The sequence below is a fragment of the Corvus moneduloides genome, chromosome 4 (assembly GCF_009650955.1).
Source record: "Corvus moneduloides isolate bCorMon1 chromosome 4, bCorMon1.pri, whole genome shotgun sequence".
Lineage (NCBI taxonomy): Eukaryota > Metazoa > Chordata > Aves > Passeriformes > Corvidae > Corvus > Corvus moneduloides.
In genome coordinates, this window is record NC_045479.1 from 22537826 (window position 1) to 22550530 (window position 12705).

Genomic DNA, 12705 nt, shown 5'->3' on the forward strand with positions numbered 1-12705 from the left:
AAGCAAAGAAAATTATTCCAGGAGACAGTCAGATGGACAGCTTCCCATTTTAAGCTGTGCATTCCATGTTTTTTATCTGCACTGCCTCCAAGCAAGTCTTCTTAATGACAGACTAGACCTGGATTTCTGATTGTGAGAGTCCCCTGCCCCGCTGTGTCCAAAGGTTGAAATGTGCTGCAGCCTGCCCTGGAGGACTCCTGGGACTCTTGTCCATGAAAGGCAAGGCTGTGCATCTGCTTGGGTTATTTAGGGGCAAGAAAGGCTGGTGTTTATCGTGATGGTAACTCCTTGCCAGAAGAGGACTGCTCACTTCAGGGCACCTCCCAGAGTCTGAATCTGTCAAGCTTTATACAAGCAACAAAAAGCAAAGTGGCTTTCACCGATCTTCCTGGAGATTAGTCCAAAACCAGATGGATCCCAGCACTGAGAGACTGTCATGGCATTGGACAGAATGTCTGCTCCACAAACCAGCCAAACAGTTCTCTCTTTTCCTTGATGTCTGCATCCTTGGGACTTCTGTGGACTAGGGTTATATCCTCTATTTATCTCCCTGTTTTAGGCATTTCCCTTATGCAAAGGCCTTACTGCCTATGGAGGGATGGATCTACAGCTGCTATGTCTTCCAAAGGGTAATTTCCACCAGGCCAAGAAATTGTTAAAGCAGTTGCAGATTTTTGACATGGTCCTGTATGTTTAACAAGGAGGTATGGAATCCTTCTTCTGTGCAGCTTCTTTCCTCTTGGGTCTTAAAATCTTTTAAAGAGCATACAGCACAGCAGCCTTTCTCCAAGCTCTCTTCAGGGCCATTCTTCCATGCATTTCCTTTTTCAAAGTTGCTGTCTGCTTTTCACGGGAGCAGTAATAGGTAAAAGTCTTTCATCTGCCTTCAATTTAGGCAGAAAAACCTATTTATATTTGAGGTAGCAGATGCTCTTATTTTAGTTACTCATTTCACAAAGCAGCTATTTTATAGGAAAGGCTTTATGAGTGTCTCTTCATGGGTATCTCATACACGAAGTTTCATAATTCCTGGATTTGCAGAGGCATCATTGTATCAACCTGAGCAAACTCAAGAGACCAGAGGAAAGAAGTGTGCCAGGGTCCATGGGATAGTGTCACAGTCATCCCCACTTTCAAAGAAGAGTAATCCCAGCAAGATTTAGAGTCCTCAGCTCTTGAGTCATCAGGAATGTGATGGTCAGGTCACACTTCCAGCAGTTTGGGTTTGTCCCTGCTCTAAATGGGGCAAAATAGGTATGTGAAAAACAAGTTTCTTCCTTTACAGATTCCTGTGGTGGATTCTGGTAGGGTGTGACTTAGAGGAGAGGGAGATGTGACCCTCTGGGAGATGGAGGGATCTGAGCTGGACTCTAAGCAATGAATTTCCCCAGTATCTTTCTGGTAAGGGCCCACACTCAAGATAACTGTTCCATAAGATTGCTGGCCACAGTCACCTAAGTAGTGTTTCCTTCCAAGGCTGTGGCAGAAAGCAATGCAGACCAAACTGCTTGTGTTTAGTTTTCTGGCTGACATTCATGACCTGTGGAGCCAAGACCAGTTTGCTGCCCGTGATTCCTCTCATGTCTCTTTAGACACTGTTGCTTTATGTTTCTCCCTTCCAGGGAGCATCTGTGCTTTTTGCTGTTTCCAAAAGTTAGCATTTGACACAACTTTCTCTTACTGTCTTGTCTACATATCCCTTCTCTCTTTAGAGTGTTGATGCAACCATGCTTGGTGCTTTTGAACCTGGATTAGTGTGCAAATCTCAGGGCTAGTTGTGACTACAGGCTAGGCTTCAAAAATTAAGTGCTTTGTTGGAGTCCTGTCTGAGAACTGGAGAAGAATCAAATGTGTCCACTATGCAGCCATCCATCTCCCTGGAGTTTATTTTAATTATTATATAATATATATATAATTATATATATAATTATATATATAATATAATATTACCCATCTGTTCTTTTGCTTTCTTACGAGAAAGGATTGTGGGGTTACAGAGGTACAAATTAGCACATCTGGTTGAGACTGTGTTTAAAAATATTTGCTGTCCATCTGTTTGGAGAGAAAAATCCATTTCTGTTAACATGGTTGTTTTCCTTCTGACGCTTGCTGTCTGCAGTACCCAACTTGGAACAACACACGTTGGAAGAAGGGAAGAGCTTTACAGCAAGTGGACCAGTGCCTAACTTTGCATGGGACTGGTAAGAGTCAATACTAGAGAGTGAGAAGGAGGTTTTGGGTGCAGGAAGGTGGCAGAGGAAGGGGAAGTATTTGTAATGTTCCCCCTTCCCACCCCCAAATGCCACTGGAGACAAAGCCTGCAATGGTACGATGCCACGCTTGTGGTGCACTATCTAACAGGGCTCTTTTAAGTGCGTGCTCACTTGGATCTTGCTGCCCAAAGAGGGACTACAGAGGGAGGTTTTGCAGAGAATAAGCACTGCATTCACCACAGATTGGTATCTGTTTGTCTTACAGAGCTTCTTAAAGGTCTGATGGCAAGAGTGCCAGCCATTCCCCACAACCACTGACTTCAACTCCATCACGCTTGGACACTGTATCCATGATCCTCTTTTACTCTCCCTGACAATGGCAGACAACAGAAAGCAGCAGAGATGTGAAGGAATCTGGCTGTCTTCTCATCTGAGGGCAGCTTTGGTCATCAGGCCAAATCCAAGAAAATGGCTGGCATGGAGTGCTGATAAATCCCTTTGTGAGCAGAAAGACTGAGGGGGTAGCATCTAGACAGGAGAACAATGAGCAGCTCTGCGCCGTCCCTCTGCCACCCCCGGCAAGGCACCCCCTCCAAGAGCCACTCAACCCATTTTAAATGTATTGCCTGTCAAATTCCTTCAACAGCAAGGAAGCACTGTGAAAGGCACTCACCGTGTCTCCCACAACTCCCTTGAACTCCTGGGATTTGACTTCCTAACTGTGTCTGTATGCTGGGTTAGTCTTGCTGCTATGGCAAGGAGGAAATGCAAAGCAGCCATGGCTACAGAGACACTGGAGAGAAACAGCAGGCAGCAAATCGTGCTTGGCTGTGCAGTCCATGTGTGCTTGGCCTCCACTTTGCACTGGACTCTGTCACAGCCTCAAAAGGCAATGGTGTCCCTACATAACTCTGGCCTGTTGTGTCACACTGTCTCTTGGGACAGACAGTGGTCGGTGAGGATGGGGGATGCTGTCTGTGTGGTAGCAAGTGACAGTCTGAGTGAAGCTGAGGGACATTTCCACTACCACACACAGATACAGGTGATATTCCAGGACCTCTCTGCACTGCAACTGTGGGACAGTTAGGGAATGCAAAACCTTTAGCTTAAGGAAGAGTTTAAAACTGCTCTGTAACATTTTTCTTGGCTATTTAGGACTTTGTGTTATCTCACTGTAGTTGGGTCTGGCACGCTGCAGCCTTAGGTCTGCGTATCTTCCTTCAGCAATAACCAGAGGGGAGGTGACAGTACCTGCCATGTCATTCTTAGGGCTACCTGCAATTTTCATCTTTATTTAGTAGCCTGGGGTTGATCAAAAAGGAAGCCTGAAGGAAGCTTACAGACCCAAGCCACCAAATGTGAGGACCTTTCAGTGCAGGCTGGCTTGCATGTAAGTGTTAGTTTGCCCAGGTGCTGGTGAACAGACCATAACCTTCTTCCTTAGTGTGAACCCAGTGGATCTGTGCTTGCTCTGGGCAGGCTCTAGCAGGAGCAGTGTTCCCCTCTAGATGTGTTGGCACAAGGTTTGAATGTCCCTTTCTCCCTTCCCTTTGCAGACCCATTTTCATGATGCTCATGTGCCACAAACAGGATAGCTGTGAGACAGGAGTTGGGACAGAGGTCTGGAAAGGCTGTTAAACGCACCTTGTGTAGCTGTTTCCTTTCCATAAGTACATCCATCTTCAGAATAGCTGGGATGAGCTTGCCAGCTATCACCTTCCTCTGCTTTCTCCTGTCCAGAGCATGAGGAAAAATTGAAGTACCCCAAAGTGCATGGGCTGGCTTTGGTTCATCAAGTCGTATAAAAAATTCCCTGAAGCTCAGTGTCAGGGGTGCCGGAAAACTGCACCCTGGGTAGAGATAATTTCCATACAGAAAAAAGCCATCCAGCCACAGAGCAGTAAAGAACTGTCTGAGCTCCTCACCACCTTTGATGATCCTAAAGAGGCTTGGCCAGGTTCACTGGGAAACACATCGGGGCATGTTTGGCAGGCCAAGGCACAGAGGGATAATAACCTGGGCAGCCAAGGCTTTTTGCTTCTTCATAGTGGCTGTTCAGGAAGTCCTAGCACCTCTGACTAGGTGCTAATGGGACACTGAAGGTGTTTGTAGCAATGTCAATGCTGGCTTGCCAAGCATCTTGAAGCATGAGTCACCTCTTCCTGAATCATGAGACTGGCCTACAAGTTATTAATATTTATTTTCTGCCTGAAAATAGGAATGACCTGCATTTAGTTCCAAACCTTTGGATCTGTAGGATTAATTCCAATGCTGCTTACAGAATTTTCTCTGCATTCATGAAAACTTTGTTTTGTTGTCTTTGTGTTGCTTTCCCTGCCTTAAAATAAAAACAAAACTGAGGAGTTTTTTCTTCTCATCACACAGATCCAAATCCTGAAGGACTCATCAGCTGTTAGGAGATTCACTGTAAAACCACAAGGATTTGCAGTGGTTATTGAGCAGCCATATGCTCAGCTCAGTGCAGTGCCCTTTTGCGCTTCTGACCAAGCTGCCTATCTGCCCACTTTAAAGCTCTCCCTGCTGGCAAGAGTTTACATTAGCTCAGCTACAGAGAGGACATCAGATTTATTCCCTAGCTGCCCTTTTCAGTATTCACAAATAAAATTTGTCCAGCATGATAGATGCAGTTGCTAGTGGTGTCTAAAAAACTCACAACTGAGGCTGCAATAAGCCAAGATGGAAGCAGATCTCCAATCAACCTCATGAACTACTCTATGCTGGAAAAGTATCTCGGGGATTCATTCTGCTAACAAAACCCCTGGCTTTTCTTCACCTTTTCCTTTGCTTAAAGGGGGAGGACAGAAGAGCTGCTTAGCTGTTCACCTGAAAACACTTAGTACCTAAAACCTCCACGCTTTGTATTGGCAGTGAGAGCAAAAAGCTGTCATACACCCTCTTTATCTTCTCCTTGGAGGTGCAGGATTGCATCTCTGTGGTGCAGACCTGGAGCACGTGGTTTGGTAAGGCTGAGTCTGTAAGGGCTAAAGCACAGCAGTCAGTGGGTCATCCATCCTATTTTTAGTCATGCACTCTGTACCTGCAGCACCCTTGGTTGGCTGCTGGTGGTGAGTAAAACCCGGAAAGCCAGTAACCTTTCTCAGGTCATGCTCTCATGGGTGATGGATGGGGTGATGAGCGCTTTGCAGGCTCCTGCTGTTGCCCAAAAGCTTGTAAAGCCTCCAGAAGGAAAAGCAGGGCAAGGGGGAGGCTTTGCAGGAAGCTCAAAGTTCTGGCAGATCGTTTATTTCTGCTTATTTGCCAAGGATATGAAGCAATTGTTGATGCGAGAGAAGGGAAGTGCCCTTTCCCACCTTCTCAACCTGTTCGTGGTTGCATAAGCCTCAAAGCGCAGAGCCTGAGGTTGCTATGCCAACTTGCATAGTTCCTCCCATCCACCTCCCCATTTGAACAATGCCGTGGGCCTGAAGGAGCAGGAGTCCATCCTGAAACATAACAAACGATCGACCTGCAGCAGAGGTTCTGCTCCATCAGTGGAGCAGACTGAAGGACTCTGCGAGCTGTGTGTACCCACAGCCCTTGTGCCTCCGATGGGAGACTACACCAGAGCAAGTGGTTTGCAGCACTTCTGCTTCCATGTCCCAAGGGCTTTACCTTTGCTGCTGAATTTAGTTTCAAGTCCTCATTGACAGCGCTGAGTCTGTGCTGTTACCCATCAAAGGAATCACAAGTTCAGCATGAGTCCGTGTGCCTGCTTTCCCTTCTGTAGCATTAAAATAAAGTGCCTTTCAAAGGCACTGGGAAGGAGGAATCACTATTTCCAGGCACTTACGTAAACGGTCCTCAAGTGCAAAAGCGGAAAAACTTGAACTCCTTAGGCTCTTCCCCGGACCCCTCCCTTAAGAAGGACACTATATAGACCTAGGTTGTATGGTAAAAGGGTCAAATCCTTGAGCAAGAACAAAAAACCAGTGTGATTTAGGTCTATACTGCATGGAAGAGGCTGGCAGATGAAGCAGCTCCCTGGTTTTGCATTTTATCTTAATTAGCAGTGATTTCCAGCACAAATTCTTATGGTTAGCCCCTTTCCCATCTTTGTTTGACCTCCCACATAAACCACAAACCCTTTTCTCTACACTCCAGCAATACCAGGAATGGAAATCCTGACGAGTTAGTTTGCCAGTAATTAAATTTGTCCCTTCTGTTCGTTTCACAGATGTGGTTGCCCTCTGATTCGAAGCAAAGTGCAGGTCAGTGCCGATGGGAGCCTTTAATAATCTGGTAGTCTGATTGGGCGCTGAAGAGGGAAAGTTTTCTTGTTAATTGGACTGTTGTGTAATTATCTAAGAGGAACAAGCTCCTCTGGACAGAGGAAGGCTGGGAATGTGCAGAATGATGGAAAAGGTGATGGGTAAATTTATACTCCTGTACATGTTCTCTGAGCCTTCAGCCAGAAAAAACACATAGAAGATGGCTTAGATCTGATTTCCTTTGTCTCAGCAGCTTGCATTGTCATTTACACCAGAGTAAAAGGCACTCTGATAGGTTTTCATGTCAGAATGATCACTCTTTGCATTGCTAATACTGGGGTGCCAGGCTAGCACCACCTGCAGCCTGAGCAGGGGACACGGGCTGGTAGCAAGGAAAGGCTGGTGCTGCCCTCCTGCTTCTGCTGGGCAGGGCTCGAGGGGGATTGCCCCAGCCTTAGAATCTGGCCCTTGAGGAGGCAGGACACAGCACCACTGGCTTCATACAAACAAGACCTGACTGTAGCTGTTGCTAAAAAACCCTGAATTTTCCTGATTACAGATAATCAGAGAGATTTGCAGGCAGAGGAACCAGGTAGGTTCAGGAAAATTCTCCAGTTTCACATTAACGAAAGGGGCCCATTCATATTTGACCCCTGTCGGTAAGTATGTGCAAATAGAGAAGCTTTAATCAGAGTTCTGATTTTTTCGTTAAAAAATAAGATGCTAGTCATTTCCACTGCAGAGAAAAACCTGACCCTGCAGCACCCTGAGGATCTCTTTCCTCTTATCTGGTTGGTTTTAATCTTGCAGTTTTCAAGCCTGTTTTATGATTTTGAGGACCTGACGTATTTGTGGAGAGATTGTAGCAGACAGCACTGCCTTTTAAAAACTGGGCCAAAGCAGTTCTGTGCTCTGGCTCCTTTCAAAGACGCAGATGAGGTTATTGACATGTCCATTAACTGTACCTCCCTGGAAGGTTTTGGTGCTCTGCAATGAGTTTGTTATACACACATCTCTGTGTGTTGTGTCACCTCCTGGCCATACAGATGATGCTGAGGACTGTTTCCAGCCCTGCAGCCTGAAGGCTATTATTTGTGTGGCCCTTTGCAGACAGATAAAACTCACTCTGCTCATGCTCTGAACTAGCCAAAAGCTATATAATCTCTTACCAGGACTGATTAACTCACGCTCAGCAGCTGGCTCATTAGTAATGGCTGCTCAGTTTTCAGTTAGTTTGGTGTGTGGGCAGGGGGAGCTTAAGTCTGGAGGTGCTTACTCCAAGTAACCTGGGACTAACTGTTTAAAACCTGTATGCACATTCAGTTTTTCCATCTGCAAACTGCTAAAATATTTATGTTCCTGCTGCATAGGAGAGACTGAGCCTAACTTCCTAGATATTTGCAGAATGTGTGGAGATATTAGCAAAAAAGTTACACTAGGAGTATGTAGTATTACCATTATTACTATTATAATGTATTTTACTTTGGTTCTTGAGTACATGATTGCAGTCCTCTGAGAGGAGGAAACAGAACAAGAACAAAAAGGAAATATAAAAGAACAACCTGTCATTATCACCTGTTCTTCCCTCAGAGTGATATTCCCATTCACTGGCTTCCTTTCATGAAAAATAAAGGTGTATAGTATCTCTCAAATCAAAGGGATGAGGCATTTTTCAATCCTTAACACATTCTTATTTTCTTAATAAAGGAACTGTAAATACCAAGGTTCTAACATGGAACTGATCCTTTAGATAGAGGAGGGCACAGAAACAATTAACCCTGTGTGAACACACAGAGCTCTAACTCACATGTTCTCATTAATAACTGCAGTGAAACCAAGTCCCAGATAAAACCTGTGCAGAATCGTGCAGAATCATGCAGATGTAGAGCCAGAGCCACCATGGAGCTTCAGGGTGGTAACCCAAGAAGATCACTAAGTATTAGACAGTTTTCGTGCTCAGGGTCTGGCTCCAGGAGACAACCAAGGGAATTGTCGGAGAGATCAGCTTGTCATCGTGTAGTCCACCCATACAACTTCAAGGCATTGAATTTAGAGATGTTTGGCAGCCAGGCATAAAAAGACATTGGTACAAGCAGAGCTGTGCCGGAAGGATGTACCTGTAAAGACTGACAGGTTTCACAGGTGAGTTAACCCTGTTTTCTGGAGGCACAGGCATAGATTGAAGGTGTTGGTGGAGTATAAAGGAATGGACAAACCAGATCCTTAGAGAAACAATTTTCTGCCCTCAACAGCTCATTAGGCAAGAAGAGCTTCTGACTGGGAAAGTTTATATGGAACCAGCTGATACCAAATATAGTGGCCAGACCCAGATTTGCAATTGCCACTTCTTAATGGAGACTCAAATAAAATAGATGGTCACAGGCAGCACCACATGGGATGCAGAGGGCTCTGGCTTGTCTGTCTCTTTTTCATGCATCTCTTCATGTTCCATTTGTTTTGTCTTTGTTTTCAGCTGCATCTAATGAGGCTTAATTGTGCTTTTGATGAGCTATTTTTCTGTGAAGGCTTACAGGGCTCTTGTCCCTAATCCTTTTCATCTTCTCCCAAGTCTTCCTTCCCCCTCCTCCCCCTTCTGCCCTCCTTAGTTGTCCATATTCCCATTGCAGGTAAAAATGTTTAAGAGATGATCATCATCCCTGGTAGGGGGTCAGAATGGATGGTAAAATAGGATGAGTAAGTACTTATCTTGGGGATCCAAGCAACATCACTGGGGACACAGCTGTAGAAATGGCCCAAAAGGAATCATTTTCCTCTCTGTCTTTTGGAAGGTGTCAGTCAGGGGAGAGCTCTTGGGGCCTTTTTGAATGAACCCCTTCCTACCAGCATCAGCAGGAGGGACATGTTGGCTCTCTCACAGGTATGCAGTTATCTGTATGGACACAGGGCCTGAGAGCAGCTAGGGAAATGGAAATTGTGAAGTTTACCTACAGCCACTACTTCCTGAAGCATTCTGTAGTCACTGTCAGGTGAGTGCCTGACTTGCCCTTCTGCTCCAGCAGGATCATAAGCTACAAGATGGATGTGTTGGGGATTGCTTTTGCTCCATCAGAGCCTGAGACCATAAACAATCCTACCTTGATATTCACCGAGGGCAAGGAAATTTACACTTCAGGTGGTTTTTTTCCCCCATGTTCCATTCTGAAGCTTTTCAAAATAAGGGGAGGGAAGTTAAGCTTTAACTTTTCCTTCGAGTAGTTTTTCCAAGATGGGGAGTGTTTTATAAAGTTCAGCAGGGAAATAAAAATGAAAGGATGCATGCATGTCTGGTAAGGAAATCTGAACATGCTGTGCCAGTGGCAAATGGAAAGGAGAGGGACTAGAAATGCAGTCTTTTCTCAAAAATATTTCATTAAAATGTAATAAAAATCTGATTCACAAGAAATGCAACAAAGAAGAGGTGACTTGAATTCATTTTTCACAACAATGTTTTTCCATTTTGTAGGGATCTCAGTAAATACTATTACTACATTTTACACCCTAGGATGCTGAGAAATTACAGCCATGCACAAATTCTGTGACAGGGCCAAGAATATAAGTCAAACCACCACTTTCTAAATTGTATGCCTTCTTCAGCTGCATTCTCTCAAGTATTACTGTTCTCACTCATAACTGATGATCATTAGTTATTTTCCCGGTCACTGTAACACCCTTGGAGAGCCCTTCACTGAGTGTAAATGCTGGGGGGGAGCAACAGATAATTCAGAGGCAGTAACAGATCAGCTGCTCATCTATTAGCTTTTCAGAATATGACTTGGTACCTGCAGTTTACTGGCTCCTGAACACTAACTTTTCGGCACTGCTGGAAGGGAGGAGCACCAAGCAGGAGGGATGAATGTGGGAGGGAGGTAGGGAAGGAAGGTGAGGGGGTGGAAAAATGAGTCTGCTTTACTGAATAATGGGGAGAACGAAAAGGAATGGGAAAAGAGAGAAAAAACTGGTTTAAATATTTAATCTCAGTTGCATTTGCTTTTGAAGAGGAGACAAAAGGCTTGGAACATCTTTTGTCTTGAACTAATTCTGACCAGAGATGAATGGGCATGTGATTGTCACTTCTGTCATTTGCATTAAGGTGGAGAGAAACAAATTGGTCCTGCTGCATCAGCCCGGCACATCAGTCTCTGTCACCAGCCGCAGCCAGTGCCTGAAGCTGCAGAAGGCATTAAATTACTCATGACCATGAAACTTGGCTTAATGAGCCCACATTGTCCTGCATCCTGGTGCCGGTGTGGTCAGCATATGTGCCACCCGAGAGCTGCACCCTTCTTTGGAGAAGGAAACTGCTTGGAGAGGTCTGAGGAGCAGTTGTGTTCCCCCATATAGTAAGTCACTTCATTTAGGTCTTCACCATTTGAAACAGGTGGTTAGTACAACACATATCAGCTGTAATTTCTTCTTGTCTGTCCGCATTCCTCTTTACATCTTTCCACCCAGCCTCTTTCTGCCACACTCTTTCGCTTCCCTTGACTCGCCCTCTGTAGTCCTCCGCTCCTCTCACACACAGTCTAGGCAGGGCCAAAAGCCACGCAGCTGCCTTGTCTACCAGTCACAGCTGCACAGTTTGCAGCACCTTCCACAGCTGAGGCAGCCCCACAGATGAGCTGACAGGACCTGCTTGCCAGCATCAGAGACAACAGCTATGTGTGCTAATGGCCATTGCATCAACAAACCACAGAATCACAGAACGATTCCTTTTGGAAGGGATCTTAAAGATCCTTTCGTTCCAACCACCCTGCCATGGTCAGGGACACCTTCCACTAGACCACATTGCTCAAAGCTCCACCCAACTTGGCCTTGAACACTTCCAGGGATGGGTCATCTACAGCTTCTTTGGACAACTGTTCAAGTGTCTCACTACTCTCATAGTAAGTATTCTTTCCTTAAATCTAATATAAATTTCTCCTTTTCAGTTTGAAATCATTACCAGTTGTCCTATCTCCTCTCCTTCTTTTCTGTAGGCTCTACTTAGGTGTTGGAAGGTGCTATAAGGAATCCCTTCTCTTCTCCAGGAAAGAAGGAGACAGCCTCTCAGGCTGTCTTCACAGGAGATGTGCTCCATCCCTCTCATCATCTTTGTGGCCCTCTGGGCCCCCTCCAACAGGTCCATGTCCCTAGTATCTTGAGGGCCCCAGAGCTGGATGCAGCACTCCAGGTGGGGTCTCATGAGAATTGAGTAGAGGGGCAGAATCCCCTCCCTCGAGCTACTGACCACATTCCTTTTGATGCAGCCCAGGATACAGAGCTGTGAGTGCACATTGCTGGGTCATGTCGAGCTTCTCATCCACCAACACCTCTAAGTCCTTCTCCCCAGGGCTGCTCTCAATTCATTCCCTGCCTTGCCTGTATTTCTTCTTGGGACCACCCCATGTGCAAGACCGTGGACTTGGCCTTTTGAACTTCATGAGGTTCACACAGGCTCACCTCTCAAGTCTGTCAAGGTCCCTCTGGATGGCATCCCTTCCCTCCAGCCTGTCACTCAGCAAGGCAGGCACAGCCATTCTTAGCAGTGGTGGTTCTCTGTAGCCACTGCCTGTCATCCTCTGAGAAAGCTTTAGCCGGATAAAAACTTCATTTAGACTTTCTTTATAGACTGGAGGAGTGGGAGGGATAAATGCCTCTAGAGAATAATATGTTGCAATCCTGGCTTTTAAATTGATAAATATCTGTAAGCTCTAAGAAAGCCTGATGGTCTCTGACTTTGAGGAAACTGCTGAGACTGGAAACTTCTCCTCTTGCTTGGCAGAGCCTTTGTCTCTCTGATTCACTTATTCTCTTTATAACCCTCAAAGCAAAGAGGTGCTGCCATCCCTACTCCTCAGATGAGGGCAGATGTAACGTGACTTCTGCAGCAGAGCCACTCCTGGGATGTCTTTGAAAAAGTAGGGATTTTTTGAGCTCTGGTCTCCTGAGCCCAGAGGGAAAACAGGAAAGCTCAGCTTTTTGTCAACTCCTTAACTGGTAGCACACCAGAAGAAATGAAACAAAAAACACCAACTCAAAAAGCTACAACAATTTCTTTCAAGCCTCTGAAGCATTACAGTTAGCAACTATCTTTCAAAAAGTTATTACTTCAAAAGTAATTTATTATTTTGTTAGCTGTTCAATAAGTGATCAAATAAAGCTAAGGTGCCTAGTTAAGTATGTTCTTATTTTATTTTGTTATCTTTTGAGGAATTTGATTGGTTACTTGAAAGACTGGAGAGAATAGCTCAGTAGGAGTTTGGGCTGAGTGAAGCCAACTAGCC

General features: G+C 45.3%; 1 long non-coding RNA gene across 1 annotated transcript; it reads left to right on the forward strand.

Moving 5' to 3' along the window:
- Positions 1-2126: 2126 nt before the first annotated feature.
- On the forward strand, positions 2127-4573 carry LOC116443627. Its single transcript, XR_004240004.1, has 2 exons — positions 2127-2201; positions 2479-4573. It is a non-coding gene; the product is annotated as an uncharacterized LOC116443627 (long non-coding RNA).
- The last annotated feature ends 8132 nt before the right edge of the window (positions 4574-12705 follow it).